This window comes from Anser cygnoides, chromosome 11 (genome assembly GCF_040182565.1).
Source record: "Anser cygnoides isolate HZ-2024a breed goose chromosome 11, Taihu_goose_T2T_genome, whole genome shotgun sequence".
Classification (NCBI taxonomy): domain Eukaryota; kingdom Metazoa; phylum Chordata; class Aves; order Anseriformes; family Anatidae; genus Anser; species Anser cygnoides.
The window spans coordinates 15,583,977-15,611,265 of record NC_089883.1 but is presented as its reverse complement, the minus strand read 5'-3'; the positions used below and the strand labels follow the sequence as shown (position 1 = coordinate 15,611,265).

Here is a 27,289-nt window from a genome sequence, read left to right as displayed (position 1 = left end):
GTCCTTCAAATCACATAAACCTCCCAAACTGGAAAACAAAATCCAGGGGCTTGACACAGCACAAACGTTTGTGGCTATGTTAAACCAAAATCAGATTAGACAGTAACAAAGGTCCATTCCAGTCTTTAAAATCTTTTATTTACTTGAGATGCAAGTGCAGAAAATACAGCCCTTCTTTTTTTGCACTGTTTGTTTTCTGCCATTAGTTTTAACAATCTGTTTATGGGATTGTTGCTTTTTTCTTCCCCAACTATCTGTAAAATTGCAGCAGCAATTCCCAGTGATTGCTCTGACATGACAATAATGGTGGGACTGCAGCTCCCCAGCTGCTAAATCCAGCCAGTTATTCTCTGGGGCTCCTGCACAGTTTGGGATATTTGCCCCCCCCCCCCCCCCCTTTTTTTTTTTAATTCTTTATCTTATCCTATTATTATTAACATTAAAATCAATGGTAGCCAGGGAGGTCATTCGAATTCTCAAGCAGAGAGATTCTAAAAGGCAGAGGCAGTAAATGAATCGTCTCTTTCCCTTATTCTTCTCCATCTTCCCACATGCTTTTAGTACAGTTTTTTTCATCAGACACATATACTGCTGCATAATAGGTGCCAGAACCAAGCCTCTCCTGTGCCTGACAGGCACTGGATTATAGAAAATGTGCCTGTAGCAGCTGGTGAGTCGGGCAAAGTACTTTTTCATATCAGCGCTACAATATACTGTGCTGCCTTTTCTAACGACAGGAATTTACAATTTTAGTCTATGATCAGATTTGAGCTTTTCTACTGTACCTGATTTCTATGGGGTACCAGTAATAGCTAACGAGGACATTTTCAAACTTGCACTGTATGTGAAAATCCAAAAGATAGAGGCATATTAATAAGTACTGGCTGGGAGATATATTAATATATCTTTTGGCAATGAACATTCAAAGATGAATTATTTTATCCTAGTTTTGAAAAGCGGCACAGATCAAACAATAAAACCGAGTGGCAGAGGGCTGCAAGCACAAAGGAACCACTTTTAGCTGCAACTGAAAAATGCTTCCTATGACCTGTGTCCACCATAGTGGAAGAATGGTTTTGATACAGGGTGGGGGGAGAAATATAAATATATGTTATATACGATCTTCAGCAACCTTGCTGTATGATATAGCTATGATTATACTTTTGCTGTTGTTTGGTATTTTCCTCCTCCACACTGAAGTCTTCAACTCAAAAAAATACAAGTTCTGATAAAAGTTTCACAGTGTGTAAAGTCAGTGTGGAAAGTGATACTTTCAAAACTGAACTAGCATTGTACTAAAGCCACTCTGTGTTGTTGTCAACACAAAGGCACTTCAAGAAAAGCCCTATATGCAGATTTGCTATCATCATTATATTAATATTGACAAAATGTCAGTCCACATGCTGACAACTCAGTCCTGCATTGTTCATTAATTTATTTATACCTTGTATTTATATATGTCTAAAATACATTTTCTTTAAAAAGTACCTTTATTATATGCGTAGAAACAAAGGCAGGAAAATATCCCTGCCTCAGAACAGTGCAGCGTAGATTACTGAGGAGAAAAAAATGCACAAATTTCTCCGAGACAAGGACTGCGTGCCCAGCTCTAGTAAAACAAGTTCACTTGAAACTCAAGATCCCACCTGAAAATATTTATGGAAAGTATATACATGGGTATGTATTTCACTTGCAGGTAAAGTTAATTCAAGGGAGATTAGCTGAAGAACAAAGCTATGCATTAGCTATTTATACATTTAGTTAATTGATACTGAATCAAAACCTAAAAATACATATTTAGTGTGACAAGAAGCCATAATGAACTGCTAAAATCAAGTAAAAAAAGGACTATCAAATATGTCCAAATCCTACCAGAACTCTACTACATAAATAAATCTTATCTAAGAAGGCAAGTTGCCAGCAGAAACTGGTAGGAGGCATCAAGAACTGTATTACCTGAGAATTCTAGGACACACCTCTACCTTAGAGAATAAAGACAAGTAAAAAATAAACCCTTTGAGACTGATATTTGAAATACGTAATGTTTACATGCAAATTAATGTTATCAGAAATTATAGCCATAAAGATTGCTGTCTACTCAAAGATAAATGCATGATAAGAAGGCTGACAGGATTTTGAAAGATTTTTTTCTGCTTTGAGATTCATTTAACAATTCTATATTCAGTTCCATTCATTTTGTTTGCATGGGCCTGGTTACCATCATGCTTGAGATTTTCAAACTGTGTCTATGCAGCTCGAAAATGAATAATTTATTAAGTCTCCTGTATTTGCATCTGGAGAATTTACTTAGGGCTATATCTAGCTGGCATTCCAAATGCCGAACAAAGCAGGCTTGCCTACGATGCAAAGCACTGGGAGAACAGTTGCAATATGCTAGGACGCAGACATCGATAGAGGTCACCACTGTCCTTGCCCCAGAACAGCAGCGCAAATGGGCTGGCAAATGTCATTATGACCAAGGAAGTCACTGAGGCCCTAACTTTGCAAATCCATCACAAATTATAACTTCAGACGCTCAGTCAGGCTCGCTGAGTTGCGCTAAGCTACACGAGAAGAGCAGGCTGCAGACTCCAAAGGGGGACTGTGCCTCAGAAGAGTGGCCACGCTGTCACTGCAATAATTACGCACAATCAGCAGAGGGGGGTGACTTCGGAAACCACCGCTACAAGGTAGAGAGCAGAGAGAGACAGTCCCAGGGGAGTAAGAGCAAGAGGGAGAGTTTACGATCAATAAGATGACAGCCTGGCTGGGCCAAAAGGTCTTCCCCGTGCTTCCTGAAGTGTTCCGTGTTGTGTTAGCCTTGTGACACTCTCCCCTCTGCTGCCTGTGCTCCCCACTGCTCCGCCAGCCAGAGGAGTTATGCTAGGATTCAAAGCAGTAACTAGTATTAACGTATTTACTAATAAGGTAGTGACCGGATCAAGCCTTGTTTGCCTGACAGAGGTTGCTACAAACACATTTTCATTACTCTATCACTTCACAAAAGAGAAATGGATAGGAGAAAAGGACACACTAGGGAGTGGAAAGAAACATTCGCTCAAGAGCTCAGACCAACAAAAATGCATAGTCCTGAAAGTGGAAAAAAAAGAAGCTTAATAAATCATCATCTGAAGTTGCCACGGTAACGGTAAATATCGAGCTTCCTATACCGTTTAACTCCATACATCCACTCCCGCAGGAGAGGACAAACACCGCTACCTCCCCAGCACCCGACTCGCCGGAGATCCTTATTTAAGCGTGAGGACAGCGTGTGCAGCTTGGTGCAGTCAGGCTCACGACCTGCAGGGTACTTGAGGTGAAGGAACACTTTCTTTATGCAAGTCAGCTCCACACCGCACACTCGCTGTACTTTTTGCAGAACTCGCTTCCTGGTGCAGTTGCCTCTGAAAAGCAGTTTGCCAGATAAGCAGCAAAGCCCTGTTTGCTTTCCAAAGCTAGGGAACGCTTCACAATTGAGTGAGGATTTCAGTCACACATGGGAAGCCAATAAATTGTTTTAGCTGTAAGTAAATATAGACACGCGGATACTAACCAAAAGATCTTTTACGTATCAGAGACTTGTTGGAGGGAGGGGTTTAAGTAAAAAGAAAGAATCTGACAAGAAAAAGGATGGTGCGTGGGTCTCACTCAGAATAAGGTCAGCTCCCACAGACTTCCTCGAGCAAGTTTCCTAATGTTCCTGCATCTTGGTTCCCCCCATCTGCACAACAGTGTTAACATGTACTTTGCTTATCTAAGCTGATTAGCAAATAGAAAGCAATTTGTTAATCTGAAAGTTCAGAGCCTATGAAAGAAAACAAACTTTGTGTCAAAACTTCGCTGCCTCTGAGTCTGAACAAAACAGACCGGCTGGCAATCCTTGTGCTAAAAACACTGTCAGTGTTTATAAAGCAAAGATAAAACATTTCCACATCACATAAAGAAGCAAATTGTCTAGTCATACTTAGAGCACTATAGTAAGATAGATGAGGAAAAAGACAGTCAAGCAATAAACTAAAGTGACACTAAGAGTAGCTGCTTATTAGAGAAGCACAGCTCAGACGCAGGGGAGAGAGTGAGTCAGTTTCAGCTTTCCAGCAAGGAAGCACAGAGATTTCAGTGTCCTGCAAGTCAGTCAGGTTGTTCCAAATATTCTTTTAAAACGCTCGTTTTGTCATCTCATAACATAATCCCGCCTATGGACATGACGCTAGTTTCTTTCAGGGCAGGGTAACTATCTATCCTGATTTCTAGAAAGCAAGGTCCCTTAGACCACATGCAGACCATGACATTTCATTGGTAAAAAACAAGCAGACCATGAAACCATCTGGGAACAAAGAATACTTATTTTTTACTCAAACAGGTCTTAGGCTGCAGTGCCAGAGCATTCATCATAAATGCATACAATTCAACTAAGCTTCCCTTGCTGTAGTCTCTTAAGCATTCAGTGATTTCACCTTAAATAAGATAACATTAACCTGAAACATAGTTATTTTGCTTCTTTTTTTTTTTTCCTTAAGACGTGTGACCAGGTTTCTTCCTCAAGACAATTCTAGGACAGTATCATCAACAAGTATTTGTAGTTGAGACTTTACAGAAAGCTCTTCAGACTACATGCATGCAATACGTATTCAAATGCAGTTCCTGGCCCAGAGCAATTTATCACAATTCTGCATTCGCTACTTTAAAGGTTCCAAGAAACATGCTGTCTGAAAAAAAGAGATAGGATTTTGAAGCAAATGAAAACTTAATGTAAAACCATGTCCTTTCTAAAAGGAGCTCTCTTCCTAACAAGTTAAATATGACCTTAATTTACCAAGTTATCAGAACAATGATGAGATTTGTGACAAGTCGTGAGAACTGTCATCTCTGCAATCCTCTGGTGGTCAACATTTCTGGGGTAGTCTCAGTCATCCATTCATCACAAGCTGCTTTTCACATGCAGAGAAACACGCGTGTATCTATTTTTAAGAAGTGTAGCAGCTGAAAGATTTCAGAGTGTTTTAAGCATTTGTCTGTCTTGAAAGAATATTTCAAATACCCATTTTGTCTTCTTTGTGTATAGAATTTATATTCCAGAGACACAGAAATTATGTGAAAGCCTGAAAGAAATTTGCAGTTCTGAAAGACTCCTCAGCATTGACAAGGGGACATCAAATACCGTGTGCTACGACTACATGGTTTCATGGTGCAGCCACTTCTTTGACAGCATTGCTGCAGAATTGCTGCTTGAGAGAACTACTGAATAGAGCCTTCACAGTCTAACATGGCAAACCCGAGCTCCAGATGGATGAAACTGTAATAGGTTCAGGGCAAATATCCAACATACCATCAAACCAAGGTTACTTCACAGTGGATGCAATTTGCAACTTCAATGGAACAAAAGTGAAAGGAATCAAAGTGGGCCTTTGAGGAAAGCGTGATTTCCTAGCTAACACAAGCCCAGTATTTTATGTCATCTGCACAAAGACATCCATAGCTTGACGTTAAACATGTAAAAGATTAGACCTAGGGCAGTCTCCTTGGAAGCTAGCAATGCTATCTTTCTGTGACCCTTTTGCTTTCTCTCTGCTAGAGACCAACACAGATAATGCCCAAGTGTGCAACTTGCAGGTCACGTGGCACCACGCTGAACTGAACAATATAATAAAAAAAGGAACCCCTCCTTATTTCAAGAAGCCCTATGCCAACAAGGGACAGAAAGCATGGCCTCCAATGATACACTGCAAGGGGTAAAAATAGTACAAAACCATAACGAATGAGTTGAAGCCCAAGAAGGATTTGACACCTAGTACTCTTTCCGCCCCTCCCAAAGGAGGCAGGATTCTCACGAGTTCTGCCAGGCCCTTTCTGCATTATGTCAAACAAAGCAGCCACTATCAGAAGACTTAGCTGCTAGAGCAGGCTTGGAAAAACATACTGAAAATTATTTTGTCCCTTCTGAACTAGTCCCCTGCCAGGGTCTTCAAGCAGGTAACCCGACATACATATGTGTCTGTGTGTGCATATACAGCACAGTATAGGTGCTGCTGCAGGACTCCCCTTTGCTGTACAGCACAGCTAGGACATAGGGAGGCTACCTATGTATTGGGGCTTCCCTTCAAAGGGCAAGAAGTCACAACATCATTTTAGACAGAAAGCACAGAAGAGGTTAACCAAGAAAAAACTGTATTAATAAAACATGCAGTTATTCAAAATAGTTCAAGTATAGCAGAACTCGCTTCACTCTTTCAGTTATGCCAGACTGGATGATGAAGTTTGTGTGATTAATTCCATTCTCTTCCTTTTCATCTCAGAAAACTGTCAGCTCTGTTGTACCAACAACATACTGTTACAGTGGCATCGTGAATAGCTCTTGGATAGCAAACAAAAAATATTAAGTGAGCTTTGCCAATTACCTACCACATGTTTTGCTCACAAGCTGACTTGTTCCCTTAAGATTCTATTGTTGGAACATCTAACCTTTTAAAAAATAATAGGTACCACTTTAAAGCAATTGTTATTTTAATTGTGAACCGGGATCATAAATCCATTCTTTAAGAAGCAATTGTATGTTCTGCTGAATTCTTTTGAATGTGCCTGCTTTAATTCCCTTGCAGGCAACTTCTGCTATAATGAAATTTTTCATTTGCAAATTAGATTTGCTTGTAGCTAGAAACAAAAAGCCATCATCAGAGACACAGTAAAAGGGGCATATCCTTACCTAGTAGGAACAATTAGTTGCACTGACTGCAGCTGTAAAAAAATGCCTCTTCTTTCTCCTCCAGTTCTCTGATCTGGAGCAGGACGCAGAAACATGCACAACGGGATATTGTGTACGTTTATACACAGATAAATTACAGAGTTGTGCTGTTTTATAGTGTCTTGAAATATGCACTATTGAATGGGGTAAGTGTCATTACCATGTTTGTGTGCAAACACTAAGCAGACAATCAAATTAAGATAGATAAAGGAAAATTTAATTATTAACGTGGAACGACCACTCAGCAAGGAACTTAAGCATAGGCTCACCTAATAAATAAGCAGTTTAAAGGCAGCAGTAATCAGCTTGAAGACTGTCACAAACTCTGCAGTGTACTCGACTTGTTTTTCTATTTCTCATTGACACAGAACTCCAAATAACACAGCAAAGCAACCTGTAACCCACTTTCACAAGCAGAAAAGCATGGTTGTTCCCATTCCACTTTTGAAAAACCTGCTGATAGGCAGGCACAAAAAGATTAAGCAACTAATCCAAAGTTATTCAGGAAGCGTGTTGGAGAGTTAAGTAGTAAAAAGGGATCTTCCAAGCTCCAGCTTCTTACCTCCACGCACACAAACCCCTCCTACCCCAGAACACCAGGTAATGTTTAGACTTGAAAACATGTTTTCCCTGACATTGCATTTTGTTTACATTTGCAAAACTTGATATTTTCTTGAGACGAAAATAATTCTGGCACTGTACGACCGAGTTGTTATTTCAATAACTAAACTCCGGGTGAGAGAACCAAGTACTGTATTTTTAGGTTCGCTGTGAGAAGCATTGTTCATTTTTATCCTTTCAGTGGGTGATCTTTATCTCTGGCAGCCTTTGGGATTTTTCCTTCCTATTAGAACACCAAGGACATCCTCAAAAAGCTTCACTCTAATGAATCCTGTAGTCCTCCGAGTGGGCCGCAACTCATTTGGGGAAATTAGTGAAAGGGAAAAGCTACAAGATGACAATGAGCAGACCTGAGAATGATCCCATTTTCAAGCATAAAAAGGAAGTAGCTGGAAACATACCTGCCATTAGGCTCAGCAGGAGCTAGAGGCTTTGAAACTAACACTGCATAAAGAAAAAGTTCTTCTTTTGGAAAGGTGGAAGATTTTACCCAGATACGTAAATCTGTCAATCGCCACATGCCTTATTTCTCTTTGCCACAGAGAGGCTTGTGAGGCCTTGCTCTTTTTCTGTCATCCATTTCAAACAAAAAATCCTATTCTATTTTCCAATCACCTCTGCACATCAAGCTCTGGACTGCTTACTGAAAAAGTTCTTCAGACTTCTCATCCCAAACCTTGCAGAAACCAACCTGGGAGCTGTAAGCCAGGTTTTGGACCTGGTTAGGGACCAAAATGTTGATGAAGCCATCAGCTGGGGCTTAATATTTCCATGTTTTACAAGCATTGAAGGCCTAGGCCTCTTATTCTCTTCCCTTTTCTGAACGAAGGTATTCTACTATGAGGGAGGTAGGGTTTACCAATGCTCACTAGTGGGCAATCAACAAGAAGGCAATGAAAACCAGAATTTACTTGCCTTATCAAAGCATCACCCCACAAACTCTGTAAACTGCCTTGAGCCATATGCAGCGCCTGATGAGTGAGAGAAACACACCCCATAGTTATAAGGCACTATGTCAGGCCTGCAATGTTTTATACTGGAGCAGTAGGGAAAGGATCCCAAGAGTCCTTCTGAACTTTATCCATCTCCACCTTTTGGTGACCAATTTTACCTGTAAACCTGTGAATGAGGTCATATTCCTTCAAATGTAGTACATTTAAACTCCTGATGCTCCTGTCTCCACTGAGCACGTCGGACTGAACTTGCCTACAGTGCACCATTTACACATGTGAGTGTAATCCCAAACTAGTACTTTCTGACAGCTGCTTGGGACAACCTTCTGTACTTACTTCATGGAAACAGGCAGTGATTAGTGGTTCAAACCTGGAATAAAGGAAGGACATGCTCTAAGACATAAATTTGCAAATAAAGGCTGCTCCTTTACAAACACACTGACTGAGCCAACTGACACACCAGTTGAGAAGCAGGAATTAGAGATGATTTAGTAAATAGTTGTCCAATATTGAGCTCCTGCTTTTTCTCGTAACTGAGGGGTTAAAGATCAAAATAAAATAGACTAGCTTAAACTAAAAGGATGAGACATGAACACATGACAAGTGCAGAAGCATGCACACAAGTTCTCCTGCTAAATAAAAACATTTTATTCCTACTTTAGCATAAAATCTGGCATAAGAGAAGAACAAATCTGTAAAATCCAAATAGTTTTGACTCCTGGCAAATGATTTTTGGTGAAACCTACTATCGTCCCAAGCTCCTGGAAAGACAAGGACTCGACTCACAGGCTGAACCTCCTGCCTATTACTAGTTTATGGACACTGGAAAAAAAACACTCTTGGTGACAACTCCAGTAACAACCTGACAGTTTGCAGAGCTCTCCCTCAGCCCTCCATCCAGGACGGAGCACCCTCCTGAACCCTGGTTACCAGTGAGGCTGAAGCAAGCCACAGTAAAGGCTTCCAAGTGGCACAAAGCCAAGAGCTTCTCTTTAGCATTTCACACACAGGCTATAACCACCCTCTTCAGAAAGAAAATAGAAGTCCTGCCTCCTCAAGCTGTGCAACATATCTTCCTCTCTTCTGTAACACCAAGGCTAATACAGAGCTCTGGCTTCCCAGATTAGTTCTCTTCAGAGTCATTTACTCTTCACCTTCCCAACTTTCAGTCCTGCACAATAAACAAACATCTCCCATATAAGCACTATTGTTTTCTGTTTCTTTCTGCCTTATCACACCAAATACTCCTCTCCGTCTGGTGATAACACACAGACAGACACAGTTCCTGTGCAAACTAGTTAGCATTAAAAGGGGAGAAAAAAAAAAAAGAAAACAACAACAACAACCAGGTGTAGACAGAAGAAATGCCTGACAATACAAGCAGTGAGAACAGAAGATGGTCTGACATGCTGCCAAAGGTAACAGGGATAGAATCAGGCACACATTAGAGACAAAGCAGGCAGCTACATTCATAGTTCAAATTGCATGTGTCGTCCTGTTTCCGTGGCTCAGAACTGCACCCTGCCTGCTCTCTGAGGGACTTCTCCACACTGGGTACCCACGCCCAGGAGGTAAGGGGTACAGATAACCCTCTCTCATAGTAGATCAAAGTTCACGCACACAAAATTTCAAGCGCCTCAAGAAGAGAAGAGAAGCTAACACTTTGTGCACCTCAACAGCTCTAGCATCACCCCTAGTGATGAACAGATCCAACCTCCAGAATCTGACATAGCGACATCCTGAAAATATAGCAATATTCACACACACAAACACACAGCTTTGGCACCAGAACTGAGAACAAGGAGGCGGCTCTTCCTGCCCTCTCACAGTATGTACTCACGGACCCTGGAGGAGCAGAACTTGAGTGGAAGAAGACGAGAAGAGAGGTTCCAGAAACAGGGCAATGCTGGAGCCATGTCCTGACTGCAGAAAAGGTCCAAGCAGAAGGCGACAAGCTGGAAAGGACACTGGTTCTCTTGTATCTAATGAGAGAACTACTGCACATTTAGCAGGTTTCCTCAAGTTCACCACTTCTGTTACCAAAAGTTTAAACCCACTGTGTTTCACCTTTCTGCTACTGCTGGTTATCAGCATCGAAAGATTAGTTAAGTTCTTCCGTAGTTCTGGTGGCTACCAGCTGTACCACACACTTGAATCCTGCCAGTGGCCTAGGCACAAGTCAGTGCAACTCTGTGGAAGGTATTCCATTGTGTGCTTACACATTCTTCAAAACAGACAAGTCCTTCATTTCTCTGTATTTAAAAGAATGGTGTAAGATCAAACACCACATTTAAAAATAATTATGATCACACAAGTAAGAAACAGTACCTTCGTAGACACACGAAGAACAGAGGTGCCCTTATTCTAACACTTCTAACTTTAAAGCAGAACATTCGGAAAGCTTTAACTTAAACTTGTATCAGAATACATAAACAACAATAGCTTCCACGGTGACTGTACCTTGCAACAGCTTGCCAGCCATTTTATATTCCATGGACCCTGAAAATCACAGCAGCTAAAATGGGAAAGGCCAGCAGAGCTGCTCAAGTGGGACAGCAGGAAAAAACAGAGGTCAGACAGCATATAATCCAGCCATCCTCTTATGTGCAGATCAGACAAGGGCAACAACTTCCTCCTACTACACTGCTGGATGAAATAAACACAAATCAAACCCAAACCAATGAAAGAAATGGCCACTGTGGCACAGGGCACAATGAACACGTTTATGACATTTGATAGCACAAAAAATGATTTAGATCCAAATGACCAAGAACACAACATGTTTTATTTGAAGCGTGCCGGAGGTGCAAGCTCAGGAGGGCTACATTTGAAGGCAACAGAACTCTGACACACTTACAGAGGTGTACCAAATGAATCCTGGTAACATCTTTGAAATTGGCCAGCCATTTCAGACACAACTATACTAAACGCTGTCTATTCTTCCACTAATCTTTAAGCAGCATTTAAATCTTTTTGTTTTCCCTCCTTAGTTCAGTCTGACAACTTCTCTGTAGTTTGTTTTTGTTGCTGTTTGTGGTTTGGTATTTATTTGTATTATTTTATAGCAATTAGTTTCCCTAATAAGTTCTTACTGTTGGCAGGAAGCATCTTTACATTTCTCCCTGGAGGACTATCTCTCCTGCCCCCGCAACTGATTTCTTGAAATCCAGGGGTTCCATAGTTAATCTGAGAGATACTTTCTGTAAGGGGTGTGTGACATTTAGAGTTACACTAACAGTGCCTTTGGTTATATTTTTTTATTTTCATCTTCACTAATGAACTTTACCTCAATCTAAGAACTCTGTGAAGTGACTGTTGAATGTCCTTTATTTTGCTCTATCTAAAAAGATTTGTTGACATCCTAAGCAACCTTCCTAAAAGCTACCTTGGTTGATTTTGCACAAGCACAAAATTAATAAATACAGGATATTAAGTGTTACTTCCTAATTCCATCACATCGCCTTGGATCCAGACACATCTAAAATCTGTGTCCCAGAAAGCTGTGATACAAGGAAAAGGATCTATGAATGTTGCAGCTCTAAGTCTTTCACATGCAGGAAGGGATGAAAATCTGTTTCCTTAAACATGCCTTAAAAGCACCCTGAAATGCCACTTGGCAAATATGGTATGTTTTGTCCATCTAGAAAAACAAACGCTTAGATCTTAACACATTTGATAGAAAGGGTGATTTTTCCCTTTTTTTTTTTTCCTACCAAACAATATGTTAATACGTGTTCTTTTCTTTTTATTAACTACATCTGTTTCTTGTTGCATTTTAAAGCTTATTTCTGCCTAGGAACTGTAAGAAAACATATAAACATTGAATCACACCTTTGAATGCATCTCAGGCTTTCTATCTCTTCTCTTTAAAATCCAGACTTCCTTCTTATGATCACAGAGAGAAAAAAACAAAAACCCCAAAACTCTCTTGCTCCCCTAATCAGACCAAAGATTGTCATGCTCTACAGACCCCTGACCAGAATACAAGGAAAATTAGCAAAAATCAAACAGGTGAATTGGTTTGTTTTAAATTAGAAGTCCCGAAGTCCCTCAATTCAATCAATTTGCATTAAATTAATTCAAACTAGTGTTGAACTTCAGCTATTATTTTAATATCTTCAATTTTCCTAAACATCTCCCTTCATAATGAAGGTGCCCCCCTGTACCTCCTAAAGCTTTCCCTAAACTAAAATGTTTATTTACAGGAGACAAGTGTGATTGCAACATCCCATCAGAAGGGATACCCAAAGACTGATGGATCTTTTTTTTCTTTTCTTACTTTGTCTTGCTCTCCACAGAAATATCTGACCATTTCTGTAAGCTTCAAAAGGTAGCAAGGCTCAAGATGTTGAGCCAGGAAATATATTTATCATGTGCCTAATCGTCATGTTATTAAGGTTTGGGTGTATCTGAGAGAACAGCCTGCTGCCATCCCCCTCGGCTATTGGCGTATCCCAACATGAACAATAGTTGCAAACAAAGGAGCAGAAAAATGGAATGAATCTGAGCTCTGGCAGAGGCTGCTCTGGCTGCATCCCCATGAGGAAAAATGGTTTGTTCTGCCCACGTGGACCAAATTCACAGAATCCAATAAAAAAGGTCATGGTGCTTATTGTAAGTGTACGCTATAGCATGGCTTTCTCTCCACTTAATTCAACCGTTTTTTACCTCATTAATTAACCCAAAATATTTTAATGAACGCACAGGAGCAACGTTCATAATGATCAGTCTGGATGTGTTCACTCTATTAGATCCTCAAAAAAATAAAATAGTAAAACAAGGCAAAATAATCAGTGAGCTTTAAAAGAAAACTAAATAATTTTCAGCACACACATGATTTAAAACAGCAAAAAAATAGACAGCTTCATGTCCATCCTCACTTCCCAAACTAGGCTAACATGGTTATCCTGCTAGAAGTGTTAACAAAAAAATATGACATCCAAAATCCACTGGTGATAGGATTTTGATTTTTCATTCTTCCACTTATTTCCTCTCAAAATTTAAACTTTGGATATTTGACAAAGGATATCATGAAAATTACTTCTCTAGCTTATGATCTGTAATTTATGCAGGCTATCATAAAGTGAATAATGAAATGATGCTTTGCATAGTTTTATTCCTATGGGTTATAAAAGGAAGAGCATTGGCACTGTCCTGTCATTGCAAATGGTCCTGGATTTCTGATGTCTCACTTCAATTGATGTTAATGAGAAAAAGAATACTCGGGCAAAATCTGCTGTTGGCACAGCATACGAGAAGAAAGCCTCACAGAATCCCAGAAGGGGGAGGGTGGAAGCAGGCAAATCTCTAATGCATAAAGTAATACAGTTTCAAAAGATCTCTACAAGCTGTTAAGTAGCAGTGGGCAAAGAGTCAAAATAAAAAGAACTACCTAAATGGCCTCCTAAGATTTGAGCAGGACCCACACCTTAATTCAGATTCCCCCAACCCTAATTTCTGCATGCCTGCACTCTGCATTTCAGCTGAATCAGTTGTTGTTTTTTTAAAAAAAAAGTTGGCCTCACTCCACCTGAAACCATTGGAGAGATCTGACAATTTCTTTGGGTAATAAAAGTTAAGATATTTATTTCAAAAATTTTGGCCTAGAATGCAGTGAACTTTACCCAAAGAAAATGGCAAACCTTCTGAGGCTCAGCCATCAGGGCTAATAAGTATTGCAATGAATCAAATTGATTAACTGCATTCCCTTCAGACATCCAAAATATTTCCCTGTTATTCACAGGCAAATATACATATGTGCCATGAGCTTGTTAGATAGATGACAAATGAACATGAAAACCTCAGGGTACATACAGCTGTTCCAAGTTGGAAATCCCTGGTACAGAATTCGAAGTCTTGGGAACTCTCCTGGCACCATTTCCTCCCTTGTACGCTTTGGTGAGAAAGCTGTATTTCTAGATGAAAACTGCTAATCCTGATGGTCTAAACACATCGCTGAACTCATTAAGGACCAAATAACTTCTCCCAGAACTACAGGTAGCTTTTTTCTTAAGCAAATTTCACTGGCTAGACTGAAAAGCAGAGGTGAAAGACGAAGGATCAGGAAAAAATAAACTGAGTAATACAGGGGAAAATAAGCTAACTGTGGGACTCCTCAGTGTTTCCATGAACCCACCAAGTCTTACTAATCTCTCAACCCCTACAAAATCACCTGATGGGCAGGAGAATCCCAGGCCTCCAGCTGACAGGTTACCTGGCTGGGATGCATTTATGAAGCTTGTGAAAAGCTTCATGAGTGTGCTTGTGTTGTTTTAGCTGGGCAAAGAGGGAAATGTACCTGTGATATGGTGAGAAATCAAGCACAGCTCTAAATGCCGTTATTTCAACTCACCCTTGGCTACCCTGAGGAAGGAACTGAAAAATCAGAGGACAATTTAACTGTGCCAGTCATGGTACCGTACCTGTTTTACCAGAAACAGCCTGTAAAGAAGGTCTGTTCATTGCAGCTCAATAAGGCATTCATTAAGACTTAAGAAAATCATCCTTTCTGAGAGATGCATTTTGTTATCCACAGTGAAGCTATTATATGTTTGGTCTAAATAAACGCGTTAAATACAACTCAGAGGAATTCATTTCTAAGACATACTGAAAAATAACATATTGTTTTAAACATTCAATGGCTATATTTCTTATTTGCAGGCTATGGGACTCGAGGGACAACTGTAATTAGGGCTCTATTTTTAAAGACACTTAAATGCAAAGTAAAGCAAGGTAGCTAATACACCTTTTTCGGTTATTAAAAATTACCATTTTATACTCTAAAAAACATACTGCTGTATTGCTGCTTCTTCAGAGAAAGTATATGTACATACACAATAATGCTATCTGCACCTGATAAAAATACGGCTTTTTTTTTTTTTTTTTTTTTTAAAGGTTGAATCATGTATTTCGTGAAGTTAAGCGACTGGCTTGCAGGAAGAATCTATTCATCACCAAGACAGGAATTCTCCCCCTTCTGTACCTTCTCTCACTCTGAGTTCTGCCTGCCATAGAAATTCCTCCTGCGTACACAGCGCACACTAGGCATAAGCTTTTCTTCTTTCCATCAAAGTGCTGAGAGCTGCAACACAAAGCTCTACCTACTCAAATCTAACAAAATGGCTATTAGCAAAGAAGAATCAAGTTGCACATCTTCCTCCAAATTTTCCTTGTGCCCTGCAACGAAGCCGCTGATGTGAAAGGCTACTTCCCAAGTTCTGCTCACAAAACATACAGGAGCCCAGGACTGCCCGTGTGCACATTTCAAGGACACAGTCTTCCTAGTACTAACACTGCCCTTGAAACTATAGCAACTCAACACTCAATGTGATGTCAAAGTATTTCAGCTTCAAGATTAATGCATTCCTTGGGATGCCATTAAAAAAAAGACAGTACATTGTACCATTTGTTGAAGGACTAGCAAACCTGCATCTTATAACTAAATGCTGAGGAAATAAGACTTTTTTTAAAAAAAAATCATTTCATTAAAACAAGAAAAACCCTCCAAAACCTTCATATGAAGGCATCAAACCGTACTGCTACTTGAAGGGAAAGTCCTGCATAAAAATTCTTGCTGAAATGCACAGGTTTATTGGTATATTCTCTTAAGTATGCCATAAATCGGTTACGTTAACAAGTCTTCTCATAGAAACAGCAGATGTGGGAAACAGAATTTTACCCTGCAGAGCATTCAGCTGATACTGTAACAACCAGGCACAGAAAGGCCTTGGAAAAGATCTCTTTTTTAAGAGGAATTGATAGTAGCTAGGCAAGTTCCAGAACGAGTGAGCAAAGGGGTTAGAATGAAGCGCAGATTTTCTTTTCCCTCAGCTATCCCTGGCTGTCTCTCCCACTCAGCTGTCAAGCAATTCACAAAGAAAAGAAAGAAGACGACTATATAATTTTGTTCACAGACTTCTGCTTACCTCAGAGCTTCAAGATCACAGTAACTGTTGACTGAGCCTTCATTTACCTAGGGAAATCCCTAATCCTATTGAATAGACCCATAAAAAGCAGTCTCTAGGTGGTGGTAAGTCAGAGAGCCTCCTCTCAGGTCTCCTATCCTTGCAGAAACTGTTCCCATTCAATTACATGCGGCAGCTGGAGACCCTCCTTTCTCCTGGCTTCATATTTCTGGCAGTGCAGATGTTAGATGATATGCCAATACATCTCCATTTGTAGGAAGATTATGTGTTTCCTATTTCAGTCCATGGGGAGAGCTGGTGTACTTAACCACAACCCTTCCTCCACCATCCCTCAACTTCTACGTCTTTCTGTTCTGAAATTTATGAAAATAATTGTGCTCAGCTCCTCTGCTAGACAGCAGAACAGATCCACCCCTCTCTGCCCTCCTCCCCCAGAGGCTTCCTTGTGTGCAATTGCTTGTGTCTCATCTGAGATCTAAGGACAGGAAAAGCAACGAATGTCACTTTCTGAAATATACACCAAGAAGTCAACAATTTATTTCTTACAGTAACAGTTAACTGGAAGACAAGAAGCTCTTAAACCAATTGACCAGCAGTTTCTTAAATGCAAAAACTGGAACCTGACTTCTTACAAATGGCAACTGCATTTCAAGAGAGATGGCATTCTTGTCCAGCTCCAAGGTGTGGCTGCCTACTGCTCTTTTTTCTCAGCAGTTTCATTCCCTCTAGAGTTCGCCAGCACAGGAAGAGACCCAAATCTGGGTTCAAGTATCTACGCCCAGGGCTGCCTCAAGGCACAGTCAGAGCAGACAGCTGCCAAGAACAGCTGCCAGCAACTCTTCCAGCCACAACAGCTTCTCTCCTCTCTGTGTGTAGGTGAATAGGTTGGACTTTGGAGACCAAGAAGGTCTTAATACATGCCCCTTGAAAACCACCAAAGAATGCTTTCCCGACGGAGCCGCTTTCCTGGTTCCCTTCCATGCAGGCTCTGTCTAGTCCTCCTCTCTGATACAAGGTGCTGCCTTTTCGCTCCCAGTTCGCAGCTGCCCTAGAGATCCAGGAAAGTGAAAACAGGTGGGCTGCTGCTCATGGGTGGGATACTGATTCTACGAGGGGAGCGACCAAGCAAGAAAGTTTGCCAGGAGAGTAAAAGAGATGAAAGGGCAACTGCCACCCACTTCAACACCCTCTTTAAGTATTTTGTTTTCAGGTTCCTCCCAGAATCGCCCTAAATTCAGTCTCCTCCCCCATTCCCGTCATACACCTCTCTGCCATTTCAAAATGGGTTTTGCCATATGACTCAGAGCCTGCGGCTGTGCCCGCCTCTCGGCTCAACTTTCTCACCAGAGCACACACGTCCCATCCAGCAACAGCATTCCTCCCGCCTGGGACTGCCTATCAGAGGCACCACCATATGGGCGCCTGTTCGTTACCCCTCTGGGATCTGTCGTCTCCAATCGCCGTCTTAGCTGTTTCTTTTTACAACTCAGGAGAATATATTTCAATATATTTAGCATTCCAGCTGATGCAGAGGGCTCAAGTTTTTATTTTTCCCCACTGAAGGTAATTCCTTTGTCACAAAGCAGTCAGAGCTCCAACAGATCACGTTCTTTCTGAAGGCCAACTGAAAACTATCACATATTCTTTCTCATATGGCATGCTCCTCCTCTTTGCTACATACTTGGATGGAAATGATTCATGATATCTTCTGCACATGAGAAAACCTCTTTGCTTTTCTCTTTTCTAAGTGTTTTTCTTAAAAAAATATTCTTCCTACTCAAAACAAGACGGGATATAACAGAGTATGTTGTATTCCTGGTGGGTGTGAAAAGATGTCTTATTAGGATACACATCATCTCTCACATATGAAACCATTTTCCCCTCTCTGTGTTAGATACATTGCTCAATTTCCATTAATGATTCTAACCAAGGTTTTAACCTCTATTTTTCTTTACTACCGATTGCCTGAAGCATGTGAAGGGTTTCCTGAATTTAGACAACTACTTATTACCTTACCAAGTCCATTTTATTTAGTAAAAATATAGTAATTTTTTTCCCATTAAAAAATTATGGGAAACCTGGATTAAAGTTCAACTGATACATCACAGAGTCATACAATATCTTGAGTTGGAATGGACCCACAAGGATCATCGAGTCCAACTCCTGGCTCCACACAGGACCACCCAAAAATCAGACCACGTGTCTGAGAGCATTGTCCAAACACTCCTTGAACTCTGGCAAGCTCAGTGCTGTGACCATGTCCCCAGGGAGCCTGTCCCAGTGCCCGACCACCTCCGGGTGCAGAACCTTTCCCCAACACCCAGCCTGACCCTCCCCTGTCCCAGCCCCATGCCGTCCCCTCGGGTCCTGTCGCTGTCCCCAGAGAGCAGAGCTCAGCGCCTGCCCCTCCGCTCCCCTCGTGAGGGAGCTGCAGGCCACCGTGAGGCCTCCCCTTGGCCTGCTCTGCTCTCGGCTGAACAAACCAAGGGACCTCAGCTGCTCCTCATGCATCTTTCTCTCTAGAGCCTTTGCCAGCTTTGCTGCCCTCCTTTGGGCACTCTCTAATAGTTTTATGTCCTTATAATACTGCGGTGCCCCAAAACCGCACACAGTACCAGAGGTGAGGCTGCAAAATACATCAGAGGAAGTCAGTAACTTCTCACCAACATTTCTTCTACTTTCTTTCTAATTCCCTTCTCTCAAGGAAGAGAGCTGTATGCTCCTTCCCAAATTTTAATTATCAGGAAAATGTTTAAGGTATACTTGAACTTCAGTTTCAGATCACTGCGATAGAAAAAAAAAAAAAAACCACCAACAAAAAACTTAGAACACTGTGCCAAGAAAAATCTTTTAACACAGAAATGTGACAGTCAAAAATTGCACGTAGTACAATGACAGCTACCAAACAGATTTCAGTAGTTTCTGAGGGGCTGAGATACTGATACATCATGTCTTGCAGGATTATAAAGAACAATTTGAGGACAACACTTAAAAAGAGAATCCAACTAGTTTGGAATTACCAGCATTAAATAGGGGAATATCTCTCTCTCTTTTTTTTATTTTATTTTATTATTTTTTTTAATTCTTAACCTTCTCTCTTATGCTTATGTTTTTTATCAAGTTCACTATGGTTGTACCAACCGAGGAGGGTTGTTACCAAGTGAACGAGTATTACAAGACAGCCAAAGAATGGATGAACCAGATACAGGATAATCAGTGTTGCAGCTTTTAAAAAAGGATTTGGGATTCATATAGCTAATTAGAATATCCTGTATTATGTTGCACAGAATTAAGTAAATGTAGAAGGGATAGAAATCCAAATGCTTCATGGCATAAGCCAGTCTTCAGCAGAGACAAAAAGAAAAAAAAAAAAAATCACATAGAGCCACATTACTCCCTAATTGGGCATTGCAGGTTTTCTCACACTTCCCTTCACAGCAGCCAATACAGAACACTGTCAGATAAAAGAGACCATAAAGGGTAGAGGTCTGATTCAATTATGTAATTGTCATCTGGATGGAGACAACCTAAATTTATATAATTTTGGTGATATCCACCTGTAATGCGGCAAGCATTCTAGACATTTAAGTCCAGTTCAAAGCAGTGGGCATTACTGCCTGCATTTCATGCTGAATCATCATAAACTCTTGAGAAAAAAGAGAAGAAGAGAAGGGAGTATTTTATGTTCCAATGTACCTTTAGTTCATTTAGTTCATCTCATTCCTTTTTCCAAGCCCTTGTATTGCAGTAGGAGCACAGAATGATGAAGTCACAATGCTGACCTGCCCTTTAACGGGACCTTAACTTTTACACTCCTCTGCATTCAGCCAAGCTTAAGAGATGAATAGCTACTGTAATTTCTGTCATCTTTAACTCTGAAAGCCAGAGTTTATGTTGGTTCCACTTCATATTTTTCCTAACCTTCCCTCGCTCTCTATTCCCATCTTTCATCTCTTCTTGGTTTCTATTTTTGTCACTTTTCCTCTATCTCACCTATACCTTTTTTTTAAAACATCTTCCGCTCACCTACTAATTTGCACTTCACTTACAGTCTCTTCCTTGATATAATCAAGTATTTTTTTTTTAAACCAGTATCTGAATGGTCCTTTTTCCAGCTTGTTTATATAAGAGGACAGTATGAAAAGTGCTCTTCCTGCACTGCTATCCATAATCTGCACCAGAAGGCAGTGTTAAACATAGCTGTTGCTAGGACAGTTTCAGCATGAGCTATTTATCAAGACAACAGTTGCTGGCTAACTTGTGAAAGGTAGCTGGGGAAGCTGGCTACTTCTCTCTGTCTCTCAATAATCATCAAATAGCTGTCTTCCATTTTCCCCAATTTATTCCTCCGTCCTACAAACACGTAGATAATATTTACTCCCATTTAACTGCTGCCATCCATTTCCTGTATTCTTGGACAAGTTATATAGCAAGAAGGAAATACATTTGTGTATGGCTCTGCTGCACTGACACCATCCACCGACAAAAGCAAAAAGTCAGGTCACTCTTGAGATTCAGTAAATACACGGTGGAACATGAAGCACCTGTTCAAGGAAAAAAAGTGAGGAGGAAGATTGCCTTCAAACAGCAATTCATTTTTTTATCTAATGAGCTAGCTTCACAGCTACTGTGATACTCCAGTCACAAATCTGTGTTCGGCAATGTTTGCAATATAGCTCTGTGCAGGAAGAACCAGCTCTGAATTTCATGACTGAGTAGATTTACTATCACTATTACGGGACAATTTACTTCACAAGATGACAAAGAATATGAAATCTTCATCACTCAAAACATCAAACAAGTGTAACTGAGCACATGAGACAGAGAACGCTAAGGATTACAAGGAATGGAATTAGCCTGATGTGAAGAGAAATGATGTAAATAAAGACACTTCACATTATCCATTGTAGTACCCCCATAATAACCAAGAATGCTATCTGCATTATCTTCAAGATTCAAAAAACATTACAGTAACACAAAAATGCTTGCAGTTGAGTCATGGAAAAAAAAATATTTAAATGATCAAGTACAATACAATTCATCTCATACAGCTGTAGATTTTTCCCTTCTGTTTGGTACTTAATAATGTGCAGGAGCAACATTCTTAGTGTTGCTTTTATGCTTATTAGTATTATAATCCTGATAAATTTACAGTTACTGCAATAAGCTCATTCATACCACAACGACATGCCTACTTACACAGTGCAATCAAAGGACCTCTAAGAACCTGACAACAGTAACAGCTGAGGCAGTGACACCAAATGACTTGTGCATGACTGCGTCACAAGTCTGCAACAGAGCTGGGAACAGCATCCAAACCTTCTAGCTTCAAAATACTGCCATAACCATAAAACAGCAATTCTCATAAATCAGTACGATTACATAAAGCACATCTGTACCTCATCAATTGACTTTTTTTCCCCTCTTCTCTAAGTTTGGAAAATCTTCAGAGACATGTTCACCAAATCTGATGACAGGGTTGTGCACCTGCACATTAGTGTGTGCATTTGCAAACATTCTGGCACAACATATCATTCCACACTTAACAGAAAGCCATTCCTATGGAAGTGGGGCTTCCCAGCTAAATGACTGGAAAAGCACAGATCCAAGAAGGTGTACAAAGAATAGCCTTCCCTGTGAGCCTTATAGAGGAAGTAATTTTAAACAAGATTTCGTTTAATGATACACATGAAAACAGTTCTATACACACAGGATCACCAAACAAACATAGATTATGTACGTGGGGGAGTTATATTATAAAGATCATATAAATTGATCCCATAGTACACAATGAATGTGTGATACAGAGCATTCATCGCATTAATTCTTGAGGAAAAAAGGCTTCATGGGGATTTTAAATTGGCCTTCATAAGTGCCTTTTTTTGTTTTTTTTTTTTAAGTCATCAAGCTTCATGAAGTAAAATTAATTAAAACTATAAAGATGAAGAAAAGGAAAACTCGGGTGTTTAAAACTAAACATGTTTTTAACTGGGCAAAAAATTAAAACATGTATTTGCCATTTTCACAAGCTATCAGGGAAATAGCATGGGCCTATTCTTTAGTTTGTCTCTGGTTCCTGAGCTATTTCTCTTGCAGCAAAGAAATTCCTTATGAAAAAAAAAAAAAGTAACATGAAGTAGTAAGTTCCCTCCTTGGGGCAGAGCTGCAGATAAAATGTCAACTTACAGGAAAAAAGCTAATACTGTTCAGTTACAGTGACCTGAATTTGTTTCATGGAGTGGCAAATTCAGTAACAAGAACCCCCACTGTACCTAATGACTACTAAATTACACGGATAAAGCTTCTAACGCACGCCAAATATTTGAACCGAAGACAGATGCCAAAACATCTTCGATAACATTGTCCTCTGAGTGACTTTCACAATCTGTATTTTCTGTATAAACCACTAGGTTTTCATTCTAAAAACCCTACAGTTCTAGACGGCCACCAGCCACAGTTCAGGGTCTTGCATATTTCAGCTAAATACTCCCAAGGATAAAATCCATCTCAACACAGAAGGGCTCTCAAGCCACAATTAACAGTATGCCTACATGAAAGAAAGCTGAAAGATTCTGAAAAGTTTTGCAAAGCTGCTCAGCACTGCAGGGGCGGCAATAAATTTCACCCCCAAAATACAGTAATACATTACATTTACCTGAACAAAGCACAAGGGCTTTGTGTTAATCAGCCTCACAATTTCAGAGTTAAGTAAAGATCAAAAAATACAGATAGTAAAATGGAGGATCTTGGATACACAGGAATAAGCTAAACAGTATTTTCTCAGTATTTCTCATTTGTATCACTGAAAGTTGAGCATAACTTGATGTTTTTCAGTATACAGGCACAAAATTTATCCACTAAAATGGTATTGTTAACATGTATTATTTCAGAACACTGGGCTCTCTCATTTCTGATGTTGTGCAGCAAGATATTTGTCCAGCTAAACACCATGCAAAGCATCATGTTCATGAAAAGTTGTGCAACTTCTTAGTGAAAGAGTTATATCATTGATAACAAGACAAATATGAGAAAGAAGCTATGCATACGTAGAATTATTTAAGATGTATGGGCTCATTCAAGCAGCATCTCATAACAGCAATGAAAAAAAAATTTGTTGTTAACTAAATTTCAGAACACCAAAGTAAAAAAAAATACTTCTATAATGATCCTTCCAGCAACTTCAGCTGAAACTATGTAAGAAATACAAAATATTTTGCCTACTTCCAAACCAGAACTAGAAAGTAGGTCATTTCCACTTTTTGCACGCTTCATTTTTTACACGACAAATCAGATCCATAAATACAATGGCAGGATAGAATGCAGTAGCCCGTTATTATAAGGGGCTGGGACAAAGGACTTCACTGGAGCCTAAGAGCCACAGACGATTTCTAATGACAACATTGATGTCAAATGAATAGGTGTAATAAAGGAAAAAAACACCACACAAAGAGAAGAAACTTATGCTGTTGCTAAAACACCTGAGAAAATGAAGCACAGAAACCAATTCTACAAGCCCGGTTAGTATTCCTTCAGATGTGCACATTTTCTTTCAACACAATGTTCGTCACCGCAGTTCACACCACATATTTGTCAAACCCAGTTTCCCAGCAGAGGGCAAAATGTTACTTCGGTATCTGCTCTTTACACTGTTTAAGGGACACCAAGAGGATGGAGAGATGCTGGTCCTGAAAGTAACAGCTCCCAACCAGGAGAGAGGGCCCTGGCACACAGCCCAGCTCCCTTGCCTGGGAAGTGGTGGAGAGAAGAACATAAACGACAGGGACAAGAAAAACTAGCAAGCTTACTCCTACAGATGACAAGACAGTACCCATTCCCCATCAGGTCCATATCTGGTCTACCTCATCTTATGAAAATACATATTAGGTTCCTATTCTTCTCCATCATCTCCACAGTATTGGCAGCTTCTAATAAGAGTATACTCTGTAGTAAACTACATAGTGGCTCTACTTTGCAGAAGAAAAACAATCTTTGCAGCACTAGCAACTGAACAGCATCAGTGATTAAATTATATCTCAAAAATAAAACCAGAAAAGAAAAATGTTTGTATATAACAAGCAACACATTCAAAATTAACAATCCTAAAACAGATCAGCACGTTGAATATGTTGTAAATAAAGGAACCAGTGCCTTCATTAATGATTTGATACTGTCAGAATGATACTTATTCCATTTTTCTCCTGCCTTCCACTCCCCAGTGCAGTTTTATATTTATATAAAGAGAAAAATATATTTTGTACCTGAGTGATGATCATGTATTACCTGAAAGGCTTAAATTCTACTTCGAAAACAGCCCTCACAATCCCTAATTTGCTAATTTCAGAATAACAGGATACATTGCAACACCGTATCATTGATGCAATTTGCTGGACAACATGAATAGAGACAGCAATATCCAATTAAAGTGTATCAAAGATAACAGAGTTAGATTTGCAGAAAATTTTCAAAGATTTCCTATCTTTGAACAAAACTTATTAGGGCTCCATCAGCCGTTTGAACAGCTTTAATGAAGTTGAAGCTCAGCTAAATATGGAGTTATTTTACTCCGTGATTAACTTTGAAGAATTTTATTTTTGAAGCCCTAACATCCTGTAATTAAAAAGAATCCTTAACACATTGCAGTAATTCAGTATTCAGTAATTTATGTTACAAGTTTTACTTCCAGAAATGGTCTTGATATATAGCCAAATGCTGTTAACCAATGGGTGCTCTCTCATTTATTGCTACTGGCTTCTTTAATATTTTAAATCTCTCAAAGAAACCATATTCTCAGCTTCTCATTCAATGCTACAGCAATACACTTGAAAAATGCCCTTCTTTTGGCAGCCAGCTCATCTGCCTGCAGTGTTTGCTGCATGTTAACATTTACCTACAGCAGTGCAAGTCAATTCAAATGCCAAGGTGCAAGCCCAGTCCAACCCAGCTATTTCCATGAAAAGATGAAGCACTTGCAATTTTTGACTCTTACAGCAATTTGAAGCTACGTTTCAATGCTTTCTTAATTCCACACGCTTGCTCACTTCATTTGGGTCTCTGTAAAATTACTCAAAATACACCCCAAAGATGGCACCTAGCAACCTATTACTGTTGTCCGCACTTGCACTGGAAGATTGAGCCCCCCAGACACTAAAATAAAAATGTTGATGCCTTTGCTATTTTGCCAATACTTTCCAAGAACAAAACTAAGACAATCACACAATTCACACCAATGCAGGATTAACAATAATAGATTTCAAATACAGAGCACAACAAATTATCTGGCTAGATTTCACAAACCCTTTTTAAAATCACACTGTTTGGAAGGGTTTAGTACCTCAGGACTGAAATGACCCCTGAGCAGTGCATGCTGTTAGCACACAAGCTTACAGTGTAGCAGGAAAAAGCTTAATACAACAATATGAAGTATATGGCATTTTAAAAACAGAGTATCTTCTGTCCCATTTCTAAGTGAACCCTCTTGCCTTCTTGGTTTTCTTTAGGTTCAGTAATACAAGTTACATTAACCACAACAATGAAGGAAAAGACCACCTACAACACAAAAATAATGGACACTACGAGTAACTAACTACAAGCAATTCTCATCCTAACACCACAAACTACTTGCAAAATATTTTCTGCTATTTTGATTGGGATCAGAACATGTTGTATTCAAGCCATGAAGATACAGCAAGGGATGCAGGTAATCACTTCCAAACCTGTTAACAGGGAGCAAGGATTTCTCACTGAAAGCACCAACTGAATATTTTGAGATGTCCCAGTGGCAACGTGTGCAAAGACCCCTACCAGCCTTGAACTGCTGCCTGAAACAGTTCCTGATAAAAATGATTGCTTTCCTATTTCTGGAATGGACGTAATACATAAAAACACTGCCATCAACTGAAGAGTAAATTTTGAAAAACATCTGCCTTTTATTTGGCTTTGCAAAAAACCTCCTTTCAGTAACATTCCTCGGCTTTAATCCATATCCAAAAATCACTCAGCCTGCTCTCATAACATCACTGTTGCAGCTTAACGGAAGACTACTGGACACCTTTGTGGTTCTGGAGTAACGGTATGCCTTCTCTTTTCCAAAGGAAAGCAACGAACAAAGGAAAGCTTCACGTCAGGGTTGGGCTAGTTTTGTGGTGGCAGCCAGCTGAGGCATGCACATCCATCTCGGACCTCCCATCACACTGCCTAACCATCACAGAACCTTTGCAGGCTCCAGCCTGCTCAGAGAAGACTGAAAGCTGTCCTCCATCACTTACTTCTTGCCAACAGGACACCTGCAGGGGTCTGACCAAAGGGGAAGCAAGGCGGCTCTCGCTCTCTGGCAGCTCTGTGACAGAACAGGAAATGAAATGAGAGAAAAAGCTACTGGAAAGAAACAAGCCATAAGTAAGGAGGAACAAAAACATTTCAGAGATGTTTGTTATTTCCCTCTTTTCTCTCACTCTCCCTCCCCCTACATGCCGCATTATTATTATTTTCAGCTCTCCTAACCTGTGGGGAGATATTTTGGGTAAAATGAGACAAGTCTACATGAAATGCAAGCTTCTGATGCCAACAAGAAATCCTTTTTTTCCCCCCAGAATATTTGGCTTGACACTTCAAAGGCTTATTTCTCACATTCACAGGGATTCTTCTATAAATACATCCATCTATATGCACACAGAGACTGCAACATATCCTCGGTCACGTAGGACTTCACAGTCATTACATACACACCAAACTGTAGCCCTACAGACCTCACAGTAAACCACGGGGAACAAACCATAGACACAACCAGCCGTCACGGGCTGGCTGAGGTTGGCAGGGACCTCCGGGTCCCTCTGGCCCAACCCCTGCCCAAGCAGGGCACCCAGAGCAGCTTGCCCAGGACCCTGCCCAGACAGCTCTTGACTATTCCCAAGGATGAGACCTCACAACCTCTCTGGGCAATCGCTGCCAGCCAGGGCTCCAACACCTGAACAGTGAATACAAACATCCTAGCTTGTCTTTACGTGCTCCAGAAAAATCTGAGATGCAGTCTTCACAGATACTGCTGTATG

At 40.2% G+C, this 27,289-nt stretch overlaps 1 protein-coding gene and 1 long non-coding RNA gene across 5 annotated transcripts in view; both read right to left on the bottom strand.

Moving 5' to 3' along the window:
• The window catches only part of RORA (RAR related orphan receptor A), a 414,152-nt gene that overhangs the window by 296,457 nt on the left and 90,406 nt on the right, over window positions 1-27,289 (bottom strand). The window lies entirely within an intron of this gene.
• Window positions 383-27,289, bottom strand: part of LOC136791711 (uncharacterized) — a 77,384-nt gene continuing 50,477 nt past the window's right edge. Inside the window, exon 2 of the long non-coding RNA XR_010834268.1 lies at window positions 383-26,577. This is a non-coding gene — a long non-coding RNA (uncharacterized lncRNA). The remainder of the gene's footprint in view (window positions 26,578-27,289) is intronic.